The sequence below is a fragment of the Coregonus clupeaformis genome, chromosome 13 (assembly GCF_020615455.1).
Source record: "Coregonus clupeaformis isolate EN_2021a chromosome 13, ASM2061545v1, whole genome shotgun sequence".
Classification (NCBI taxonomy): domain Eukaryota; kingdom Metazoa; phylum Chordata; class Actinopteri; order Salmoniformes; family Salmonidae; genus Coregonus; species Coregonus clupeaformis.
In genome coordinates, this window is record NC_059204.1 from 31281154 (window position 1) to 31294041 (window position 12888).

General features: G+C 41.7%; 1 protein-coding gene across 2 annotated transcripts in view; it reads left to right on the forward strand.

Moving 5' to 3' along the window:
- Positions 1-7033: 7033 nt before the first annotated feature.
- Positions 7034-12888, forward strand: part of LOC121579240 (protein Jade-1) — a 219097-nt gene continuing 213242 nt past the window's right edge. For both annotated transcript variants that reach the window (XM_041893648.2, XM_045224331.1), the window contains exons 1-2: positions 7034-7837; positions 7938-7986. The gene's annotated coding sequence lies outside the window, so the exon portion shown is untranslated. The remainder of the gene's footprint in view (positions 7838-7937; positions 7987-12888) is intronic.

Here is a 12888-nt window from a genome sequence, read left to right on the forward strand (position 1 = left end):
AGGGGGCAGAGGGAACACTTATACACAGACTAATGAGGGAATGAGTACCAGGTGTGTGTGATTGACAAGACAAGACAAGACAAGACAAATGGAGTGATGATAAATGGAGCGGTAGTGGCTAGTAAGCCGGTGACGACGAACGCCGAAACCTGCCCGAGCAAGGAGGAGGGGCAGCCTCGGCTGAATTCGTGATAAGAGCTGTAATCAATGAAATAGCCTAGATAATTTTAGGAGTCAAGAGTCTAGACCATAATGAACCTCATTTGATGTATAGCTTCTCTTTCTGCAGGTGTTTCAGTCTGCCACTCTCCCAGGTTTGTCAGACTGAAAATGACCCTAAATTATTTCTGAATTACCAGAATTGGCATGTAATTGGCACCAAGTCTACACTCCCGACAAGTAGGTTGTTGCAATATTAACCATCAGGAGATACAGTGGCATTGATGTAGGTACAGTTGAAGTCGGAAGTTTACATATACGTAGGTTGGAGTGATTAAAACTCATTTTTCAACCACTCCACACATTTCTTGTTAACAAACTATAGTTTTGGCAAGTCAGTTAGGACATCTACTTTGTGCATGACACAAGTAATTTTTCCAACAATTGTTTACAGACAGATTATTTCACTTATAATTCACTGTATCACAATTCCAGTGGGTCAGAAGTTTACATACACTAAATTGACTGTGCCTTTGAACAGCTTGGGAAATTCCAGAAAATGATGTCACGGCTTTAGAAGCTTCTGATAGCTAATTGACATCATTTGAGTCAATTGGAGGTGTACCTGTGGATGTATTTCAAGGCCTACCTTCAAACTCAGTGCATCTTTGCTTGACATCATGGGGAAATCAAAAGAAATCAGCCAAGACCTCACAAAAAACATTGTAGACCTCCACAAGTCTGGTTCATCCTTGGGAGCAATTTCCAAACGCCTGAAGGTACCACGTTCATCTGTACAAACAATAGTACGAAAGTATAAACACCATGGGACCACGCAACAGGTACAAAAGTATCTATATCCACAGTAAAATGAGTCCTATATTAACATAACCTGAAAGGCCGCTCAGCAAGGAAGAAGCCACTGCTCCAAAACCGCCATAAAAAAGCCAGACTACGGTTTGCAACTGCACATGGGGACAAAGATCATACTTTTTGGAGAAATTTCCTCTGGTCTGATGAAACAAAAATATAACTGTTTGGCCATAATGACCATCGTTATGTTTGGAGGAAAAATGTGGTTGCTTGCAAGCCGAAGAACACCATCCCAACCGTGAAGCACGGGGGTGGCAGCATCATGCTGTGGGGGTGCTTTGATGCAGGGGGGACTGGTGCACTTCACAAAATAGATGGCATTGTCAGAGTCAGGCGTAGGTGTGGTGTGGAATCAAATGCAGGATGCAGATGCAAGTCCAAAATACTTTAATAAAGTCCACAGAATGAACGGCTACAAACAGAGCCGGAGGCACAAGGAAAATAACGCACTCAGCGTAAAATTACAACGAACGCACAACAGTGCGGACTCTCTATAAACATAGAGCACAAACTGACTGGCAACACCTGCTGACATGGAACAACTACACACAACCACACGACAGAAACAACGAGAACTTAAAGGACACATAATCAAGACAAAATGAGAAACAGGTGTACCAAAACAGACCAAACCAAATGAACACAGAAACAACGAACGGTGGCAGCTAGTACTCCGGGGACGACGACCGCCGAAGCCTGCCCGAACAAGGAGAAGGAGCAGCCTCGGCAGAAACCGTGACAGGCATCATGAGGAACGAAAATTATGTGGATATATTGAAGCAACATCTCAAGACATCAGTCAGGAAGTTAAAGCTTGGTCGCAAATGGGTCTTCCAAATGGACAATGACCCCAAGCATACTTCCAAAGTTGTGGCAAAATGGCTTAAGGACAACAAAGTCAAGGTATTGGAGTGGCCATCACAAAGCCCTGACCTCAATCCTATAGAACATTTGTGGGCAGAACTGAAAAAGTGTGTGCGAGCAAGGAGGCCAACAAACCTGACTCAGTTACACCAGCTCTGTCAGGAGGAATGGGCCAAAATTCACCCAACTTATTGTGGGAAGATTGTGGAAGGCTACCCGAAACGTTTGACCCAAGTTAAACAATTTAAAGGCAATGCTACCAAATACTAATTGAGTGTATGTAAACGTCTGGCCCGGGAATGTGATGAAAGAAATAAAAGCTGAAATAAATAATTATCTCTACTATTATTCTGACATTTCACATTCTTAAAGTAAAGTGGTCATCCTAACTGACCTAAGACAGGGAATTTCTACTAGGATTAAATGTCAGGAATTGTGAAAAACTGAGTTTAAATGTATTTGGCTAAGGTGTATATAAACCTCCAACTTCAACTGTAGGTGACATTTGGATGCCCTGGCCTGATCAAAAGACTATTGGAAGCCACAATCAAACCCAAAGGATAGGCCTTGAGTGAAAGAGAACGACAACTTACACTAACCACAGGGTCTTCTAAAGAGAGGATCCCAATTTTTAAAAACAAAATTATTTAACCTTCATTTAACTAAATAAGTGAATTGAGAACCAATTCTCATTTACAATAACGACTAGGCCAAGAGGCATAACATTGCAACAGTGAACAGGACGACACACAATATCACTAAAAATGAATAAAACACACTATCCAGAGGAAAGGTACAAATCAGTGGAGGCTGCTGAGGGGAGGACGGCTCATAATAATGTCTGGAACAGAAACAAATGGAATGGCATCAAACACTTGGAAACCATGTGTTTGATGTATTTGATACCATTCCACAGATTCCACTCCAGCCAATACCACGAGCCCGTCCTCCCCAATTAAGGTGCCACCAACCTCCTGTGGTACAAATTCATCAAATATACAACAATAAGAAATATTCATAGTGTGTTAGAGCAGAAAAGTTCAAGGCAACACAGCAGACTTAATGATCAGCAGGTACATTGATCAGATAGCAGCTCAGTTAATATATATTTTTGAAGGAGTCTGGTGGGATGAATGTGAGTGAGGGTCTTTTGCAGCTTGTTCCAGTCGTTGGCGGCAGAAAAACTGAAATGAACGAAGGCCAAAGCAAGTGCTGGCTTTGGAATGACCTGAGTGATACATCTACCAGAGCACAGGTTGCTATTGGTAGTGGAGATGTTGAGGAGTGAGCTGAGGGTGAGGGGGGACTTGCTTATGAGGGTCTTGTATATAAATTAGCACCCTTTTCCCTTTAAATTGCACAACTTTTGACTAGAGCCCTATGGGCAAAAGTCAAAAGTAGTGCACTACATAGGGAAAAGGGTACGTGCCATTTTGGGATGTACACAAGATATATTGCAGCATGGCTGAATATCTGCTAAATAAATGATGAGTCCAGTAGATAGTAAATTAACGGAGCATTCAATCAAACGGCCATGGAGAGGCATTGCATGTTTTTTCAAGGCACTTGCGGTGTGAGGCAGGAAGGCTGCTACAGCACATTTGAATCTGTGCCAGAAAAATCCAGCATCCTTCACAGCCTCATTTCACTTTGTGCAAGAGAGCATTCCCCCATTACTGATGGAGTGACACCAGGGCCCCTATCCACAAAGCGTCTCAGAGTAGGAGTGCTGATCTAGGATCTGTACATCTAATCTAATTCATTATGATATAAAAGGCCAAACTGATCCTAGATCAGTAATCATAATATGCCATTTAGCAGACGCTTTAGTCATGCGTGGTCCCGGGGATCGAACCCACTACCTTGGCGTTACAAGCGCCGTGCTCTACCAGCTGAGCTACAGAGGACCACGCTGAGACGCTTTGAGGATATGGGCCCTGATATAGCAATGAGCATTTTTGCACCTTCCAGCATAGTGTGTGCTGATGATGAAAATGTCAAACTGTAATCTGTGTCCCAATACTCATCTGAATGCCCTCCTCTTCGCCTTGTCTCCTGAATAGGGTTTCATGATGAACTACATACAGTATCAAGTTATTTTTCATTAGTGGTCATGAGGGAAAGGGGAGTAAGGGGCATTGGGGAATGAACATTGGGTGATAGTCAGATAGTCTGCCCTTGCTGAGGATGAGATGGGTAAAGAAAGAACTGCACCATTTGTATTTTATTTTTTTTGTTATAGAAATGCGTGGCAAAGTATTTGTTCACATGTCAGAAACACAACAAGCATTGATGTAAAATCCTGCGATGCATCCTTGGCTGTTGCAGGTGCCCGCGGAGCTGCAAGTAGGATGCGGGCTCGCCACATGAAGGCGCGTGCGATTACTACTTGATACAATAACCTACACTGTAAATCTACAAAGTACAGCTCACTCTTTACCAGGGGCGGTGTGTTCAATAGGGCGATATGGGCGACGCACTGCCAAACGGGAAAAGGAAGGGATTTTTTTTCTAATCAATTATATCACGGCAACAGTAGTTATCAGTGTTGTAATGTCCAATCAGGCTAAAGTCGTGCTTCAAATGGCTCCCCCCCCTTTTGGGGCGATTTCAGTCAGGTTGAAAATCGCCCAGAAGTCTGTCATAGACTCCCATGTAAAATCTATTTTTTCAAATTTCAGAGCTTTCAATACAATCTCTATGGGTGTCTGAGGGCTTGCACTTACGCGTTTCGTCATACGTAACGTAACCATGAACGTAACTAAGAAAAGAGCGGATTGTGTCTTTGAAAGAAGTTCCTTTTTGTCGGCGAACAAATTAAGATAAATTGGCAACGAAACAATTAGGACCTCCCAGACCAAATTTAATAATTCAACAGGTTTCTACTAAAGGCGGAAAGTCCTACACCGAGGATTTTCCAAAAATTGGTACGAACGAAAAAATAACATTGCCACTCAACTGGATGAGGGATACAGGCTAGCTGTCCGCCGCCACAACGATGAGGTTAGTGTTGATAATCACAAGTTTACTGGAGAACTGAGACCAAGTAGAGACTTTGGACAGGGTGGATATGGTATAATAAAGGCAGTTTATTCAGAGGTAAAGATATCTGGAATCGCGTGCACGGACCCGTTCGTCAAACTCTTAGGGAGCTATACATTAAGCCCCATTACTTACCATATCAGATAAGAGAAATTGCTGCAGCTACATATATTTTACATCCTGGCCCTACATAGTTCACTATTTGCATCACTTACCAAAATATTACATGTGGTCATATATGCTTGGAAAGTGGAGATGCCATAGAACGTCAAAAAAGTAAACATTGCTGGAGACACATTGCCGTTTTGGAGAAGACATCGCATTTGCTAGCGAAGAGATTTGTTGTGGCAAATGAACTTGGGCTGGGAATTGCCAGGAACCTCACGATAAGATATATGCATTGCGAGTCTCATGATTCTATACGTATTGCGATTCGATACTGTGATTTTATTGCGCACCATATGTCTGTTGCAGAGGGATCAGAAAGCCATGAGAACGAGTTTTGATCAGTCATGGAAATAAAAGTGCTGAAAACAAATTGGCTCCCAATGTGAAAAGATTGAGAACAAGCTATGAAGGAACAATAATGGTGTTTTGGTGCAGGTACAGCCAACTAGCGCTAAAATATTGCGATATTGTCAATACAGTATATCGTAAAGTATCACTATGTAACTCGATTTCTTTCACCCCAATCCCTCAAATTAACGGTAAATAACTGAATTGTTTGCCCCACATTTAGCTAAGATGATTAGCTAGCCAGCTAAAATGTTTTATTTAGTTAGCAGTCGCATCTACAATAGTTTACTGTCAATAACATGTCTCCAAAAATGACGTGGTGTCTCCAATTGTGTTGACATTTTACAATTGCGATGCGCATCCATGAGTATCCACTTTCTGTAGCTCAGCTGGTAGAGCACGGCGCTTGTAACGCCAAGGTAGTGGGTTCAATCCCCGGGACCACCCATACACAAAAATGTATGCACGCATGACTGTAAGTCGCTTTGGATAAAAGCGTCTGCTAAATGGCATATTATTATTATTATTATTTCTGAAGAGAGCCCCGAAACATTGTGTGCAGACATTTTATGCAATAAATGAAGTAGGTTGAATCTAGTAGTTCTGATCTTCTGATTGGTCCTGATGAGTTGGGCGAGGTCCCCTCCAGGCTACTGTCACTGTTGCATTGGCTCTGAGTCGGGTTCTCTGTCTTCAAATGTTCAGCCTAAGAGAGGGGATTTTTTGTGTGTGTGTGTGTGTGTGTGTGTTTAACAGTGATGATGTGTGTGTGTGTGTGTGTTTAACAGTGATGATGTGTGTGTGTGTGTGTTTGTGTGTGTGTGTGTGTGTGTCCTCAGAGCAAGAACTCGTGAGTTGGAAGAACTGAGAGGCCTATGGCGTGGGTGTTGTCCTTGGCCACCTGCTGACAAGGCTGACAAGATAGGACCCTTTTGTCCATTGTTATTGGATAGGAACAGAACTTATAACCAGCTCCTGACCTAAATAGATCTTAGCACAACATTTTACTCAACATATCATATTCCATATTCACTATAACAAATATATTTACTACGACATTAGCAAGAACCGCCACATCCTCAGCCGGCTAATCCAGTGTGTGAAGTTTTGCGGAGTGTTTGAGTTAGCTTTGCGAGGCAAAGATGAAACTGAGGGCTCCACCAACCCTGGTAAGCCAACACTTTTGAGATCAGTCAATAAATGCTTCTGGTATTGACTTATATGCTGCCCCTGTCTTCATGTTGTTGCTGGACATATCTTTTTTAAAATGTGTGTAGGTCACCTAAATCATCAGAAAAATTGCCCCCCCTGAGAATTTTTTCAGGAGCCGCCACTGCTCTTTACTTACATGTCATTGTAGCAAATGAGGTGGATTGATAGGTCTATCACTTGTCTGTGTGTGAACCAATATCATGGATTGGAGTGGACTGAATATTGAGTAAAACGTTTGCAAGTAAACCTAACTTTATTTCCATGTATATGTTTGTTCAATGTCTATCATGAACCCGCCCAAACAAACCGCCCACTAAACGGTAGCTTTCACTTTCAAAAGAGTGACAGGTGAAGAATATAATCCCTTTTTCCTATTTCAGGTTGTAGCCTATGCATGATGTTTGGCGAAAGTAACCCATTTTAAAGATATTAGAATCGGATTTCAGTAACCGCAAATTTAAAGTACGTCATTAATATGGCGCCAAAAGAGTTTAAAGCGTGAGTTTATTATTTGTTATAAGGTTGTGCACCCGCCAGTGCAATCGCACAAGAGAGAGAAGAACACGAGCGGGCAAAGCGGGAGCGAATGAGCAGGCTACATGTTTTTAGGCGGAACGTTGCCAAACTAGCTAGCAGGCGATATGTATTTAGGCGGAACGTTGCCAAACTAGCCAGCTTGCAATCTTTCATTAATCATTCTTTGAAAATTAGGCATCTTCTTTTTTCTACTGGATCTGAGGAAAACATACTCACATGACAAATCGGGACCTGGGGGATACCACATTGGATTTGGACTATTTTCGAAATGCGACATGGCTTTCAAAATTATATTTGTTAGCTTACCTTGCTGTACCATAGCTAGCGTACAGTAGAACTGACTTACTGGCTGCGGCTATCTTGCAAGCTAACGTTAGCTAGCTAGCTCGAGAATTTGGATTTAAGGATGACACTCCTAAAGTCAGCTAAATGTAGCTAACTGTATTTAGCTGATAACTGCGAAGGCGGATGTCGCAGGTTTGTTGAATATTATATTATGCTGTCGGATAGACTATCATGGAGTAAATTTGTTAATTGGTACTTTTTATTTGGACTCTTGGGAGAGCATCTGACGTGCTGTCACCACCATACAGCCTCGCAGGCATAGTCGTGTCACCAACGTGGATAGCTAGGGGTAAGTTGGCTACACTGGAATTTGACCACCGTGAAATTCACTGTCGCTTACTACATGTGGTTAGCTTCAAATGATATCGTAATTTCTCATCATCGTCCAGAGTCGAGGACGTTTCACCACCCGACACTGACTGCAATCAAGATAAAAAGGTGGGTTGGATTTTGGTTTATTGCTTCCCCCAAGAAGTACAGTACAGTAGCATGTAGCACAGGGTGAGAAGCACGCACTTCCAGAGCGGGTAGGGAAATGTGTAGTGTACATGGGTCTAATGGTTGTGATAACTAGCGAACACGGGAAGAACATCATGCAACTTTTTTTATTGAATAAAATATGAAAATGTCAGGTCCCAGTTCACGAGCAATGTTTGCAACGCCAACTACGCAGCGAGTATTATTTATAGACGGGCGGTCATGTTCACCGCTGTTATTAAATAATTTTGGTAGCCAGGGGTAGCGGGATTTTTTCCCGAGGTGCTGTTACATTACATTCGCCAGTTAAATAAATTATTTCATTCTTTGTTGAATTCTAATAAATTATTGGCTACTTATGCAAGAGTCGCGCAAGTGTGTGCATGTTGTCGCGAAGAGGGACCGCGGGCTCGCCAACGTATGGCGCTGAAAATACACTTAGCGAATGTGATCGAAAATTATCTGCCTGTTGAAAAGATTACAACAGAGGAGGATCATTTTGGTAATAACGATTGTGTTATAAAACTGCAGTTGGCAAAAGTTACTGTTGTCATCCAGTTTCGCTCAATTGTGGATTTGAAATTAGGGGCGCATGTGAATTACGCTCCCAAAAAGGTGAGGTATTTTGGAAGGCTAAGCACGCACATATCTAAGAATTAGAACAAGCTTGGTACTCTTCCCTCCCTGGCTCTCGCTGCATGCTGTGCAGATATACTGTAGGGGGGAGTGGCTCTTGTTTACCTTCAGAAACTCTGCGCTCATAGAGCAGGGGGTGGGACTAGATTTCGTGCTGCGCAATGTTAGTAGAGGGACAGATCAGCATCTTGATGTTCCCATTTTAAGAAATGAGAACTTGATGTTCATAGTCAGATATATGAACATAAATCCCATCTGTAATTAGCCCACCCAACTACCTCATCCCCATATTGTTATTTACATTGTTATTTATTTTGCTCATTTGCACCCCGGTATCTCTATTTTCACATCATCTTCTGCACATCTATCACTCCAGTGTTAATACTAAATTATAATTGTAATTATTTTGCACTATGGCCTATTTATTGCCTTACCTCCATAACTTACTACATTTGCACACACTGTATATAGATTTTCTATTGTGTTATTGACTGTACGTTTTGTTTATTCCATATGTAACTCTGTGTTGTTTTTCCGCACTGCTTTGCTTTATCTTGGCCAGGTCGCAGTTGTAAATGAGAACTTGTTCTCGACTGGCTTACCTGGTTAAATAAAGGTTAAATAAAACATAAAAAATAAAAAAGTTTTGGATAGAGAATTTCCAGGGTTCAAATTACACATTGACTCTTGGGGGTGCCCCACATTGATATCTTTGACAGTTGTGGGGGGTTCCCATTGATATTTCAATTCTTACGAGGAGTTTTTTGGGGGGGTTTCCAATATATGTGAAGTTTACTTTTAAAGCACATTACATTCAAATGTGCTCTTGAGGTAATTCCTTATAGCTACTCCATATTATGGTCCTCTTTAATAACAAACAAACCAGTAAAATATTGTTACTTACAATCCATTACCGGCACCCATGATTAGAATAGTATACTGAACAATCCATCCTGCTTCTCTTTTTGCACAGATGTAATTGAAGTGGTTCTTTCCTTGAATCAATTAAGTCTGAATCATCTGGGGACTTGTTAAATGTTCCCAGTTGTGACAGCTCCCTCCAACCCCCTTCCCCCCCCTCCCGCTGGGCATGAAACAGGAGATGAGTCATGGTGTGGGGGCACATCTCTCTCTCTCTCTCTCTCTCTCTCTCTCTCTATGTGTCCCTGGAGGCCAGCTATTCTTACCTAGAAAAGCAAAGTTGTTTGTTTACAAGCAGGACTGGAATGTAGGCCTCCAAGAGGTGCCCAATCTGCTAGGGCACCAAGGCCATTAACCAAAATAGCTAATTAAATTGATTTTAAAACCCAGAGTCTGTTTGGAACATTTATTTCTCACACAGAACGACAAGCTGACCAATAGAATAAGTAAACTTTTTTTACTATGGGGGAGAGTAGGCTAGTGCTTTTGCTGTTCGTTACTTATCTTGTTGGCTGACAAAGTAAATGTGGACAGTTCTTCTAACATCTTCAATATGCACCTCGGAATTCGATAAGAAGGACGCTCGCCGTTGCATCCCCGATGTATCTGTCTTCATTAGTAGCCTACTTCGGAGCTGCGATGCCTGTGAGAAAGACCCGATCACGTGACAGGCATTGGCTGATAAGAATTGAGATATCTGAGAGAGCCATGTGAGTGAGAGGTGCTTCTGAGCAGGGCGATTGGCAGCCGGGAGAAGGGAATTCTAATTATACTGAACAAAAATCTAAACACAACATGCAACAATTTAAATGATTTTACTGAATTACAGTTCATATAAGGAAATCAGTCAATTTAAATAAATGTATTAGGCCCTAATCTATGGATTTCACATGACTGGGCAGCGGTGCAGCCATGGGTGGGCCTGGGAGAGCATAGGCCCACCCACTTAGCAGCTGACCCACTGGGGAGCCAGGCCCAGCCAATCAGAATGAGTTTTTCCCCACAAAAGGGCTTTATTACAGACAGAAATACTCCTCAGCACCAAATTCTCTAAAACTACATTGGAGGCAGCTTATGGTAGATAAATGAACATTCAATTCTCTGGCAACTGCTCTGGTGGACATTCCTGCAGTCAGCATGCCAATTGCATGCTCCCCTGAAACTTGAGACATCTGTGGCATTGTGTTGTGACACAACTTCATATTTTGAAGTGGAACTTTGTTGTCCCCAGCACAAGGTGCACCTGTGTAATGATCATGCCGTTTAATCAGCTTCTTGATATGCCACACCTGTCAGGTAGAAGGATTATCTTGGCAAAGGAGAAATGCTCACAAACAGGGAAATAAGCTTTTTGTGCGTATGGAATATTTCTGGGATTTTTTTATTTCAGCTCATGAAACACGGGACCAACAATTTACATGTTGCGTTTATATTTTTTGTTCAGTGTATTATATTCAGCACAAAGGCACAATGGGCACTTGGGTTGCAAGGCATGGATTTATTATATATATATATATTTTTGTCATTTAGCAGATGCTCTTATCCAGAGCGACTTACAGTTAGTGAGTGCATACATTTTTTTTTTGTTTAAATACTTTTAGGGGGCATTACGGTCACGCAAGGGGGACGCAGGGAGAGATACAGTGGCTTGTGAAAGTATTCACCCCCCTTGGCATTTTTCCTATTTTGTTGCCTTACAACCTGGAATTAAAATGTTTTTTGGGGGGTTTGTATCATTTGATTTACACAACATGCCTACCACTTTGAAGATGCAAAATATTTTTTATTGTGAAACAAACAAGAAATAAGACAAAAAAACAGAACTTGAGTGTGCATTACTATTCACCCCCCCCCCCCAAAGTAAATACTTTGTAGAGGCACCTTTTGCAGCAATTACAGCTGCAAGTCTATTGGGGTATGTCTCTATAAGCTTGGCACATCTAGCCACTGGGATTTTTGGCCATTCTTCAAGGCAAAACTGCTCCAGCTCCTTCAAGTTGGATGGGTTCCGCTGGTGTACAGCAATCTTTAAGTCATACCACAGATTCTCAATTGGATTGAGGTCTGGGCTTTGACTAGGCCATTTCCCCTTAAACCACTCATGTTGCTTTAGCAGTATGCTTAGGGTCATTGTCCTGCTGGAAGGTGAACCTCTGTCCCAGTCTCAAATCTCTGGAAGACTGAAACAGATTTCCCTCAAGAATTTCCCTGTATTTAGGGCCATCCATCATTCCTTCAATTCGGACCAGTTTCCCAGTCCCTGCCGATGGAAAAACATCCTGTTCTTGGGGTGATGAGAGGTGTTGGGTTTGTGCCAGACATAGCGTTTTCCTTGATAGCCCAAAAGCTCAATTTTAGCACTCATCATGGAAATGGGGGTGGCGAAATGTGAATTTGGTCCAGACCAGTCCCTGACAAGTTACAATGAACCCATACATCTAAACGTAGTTACGTTGCGCTACATTGTAACTGCTATGTTTTTTTAGTCTCTGAAAACATTTGAATGACATAGGTTGAGGAATACCCTATATATGTGTGTGTGTGTGTGTGTGTGTGTGTGTGTGTGTGTGTGTGTGTATGTATGTATGGCAATTATAATGTATTATCTACAAGGGTTATGATAAATGTAGGCATTGTTGTACACATCTTTTTTTCCAGTGTGGAACTTGACAAAAAATGTCAAATGTCCATCACTAAAATTCATACAACCAGTAGGCCTAGACTACATCAAGAAAACTAAAAAGCAATGAGGCTGATGCAACAGATCAGAACGTTTAGCTTAACATTTTGATAAACTATTATTTCTTCACATAAGCGCAGCAATGCAGTAGGGTATGTGCGAAAGTTGATTCCATAACGCAATTAGTAGGAAAACACCGTTGTCAAAAGCACACCGCACATGCAAGTGGTTTCATCTGACAGAGAAGAAAATATCTGTTTGAAATGTAGAAAGAGGGGCAATCTAAAGATGCAACAACTAGCATTGGTTGCTAATATGACTAGGATTGTGCCTTTGGCTACTGGACAATGAAAGAAAGTTGATTTGAAAAGCAATAGAACATGAGAAAAATAGCTTACTGGTTTCAATGGCATATGGAAGTCTTTACAAAATAATTGCCTCCACGTTTCTATTGAAAGACATGCCTCATATGAAGTAAAACGTTCAGGTTTAAAACAATTTAAGTATATGTTTTCAAAATGCATACTGCCTCCAGCTCATTGCAAAGTGGTGTATGACGCGCTAAAGCCTGCCTACGTTGCCTATGCACTTGAATAGCGAATGGGAAGCACACTTCAATTACCAGT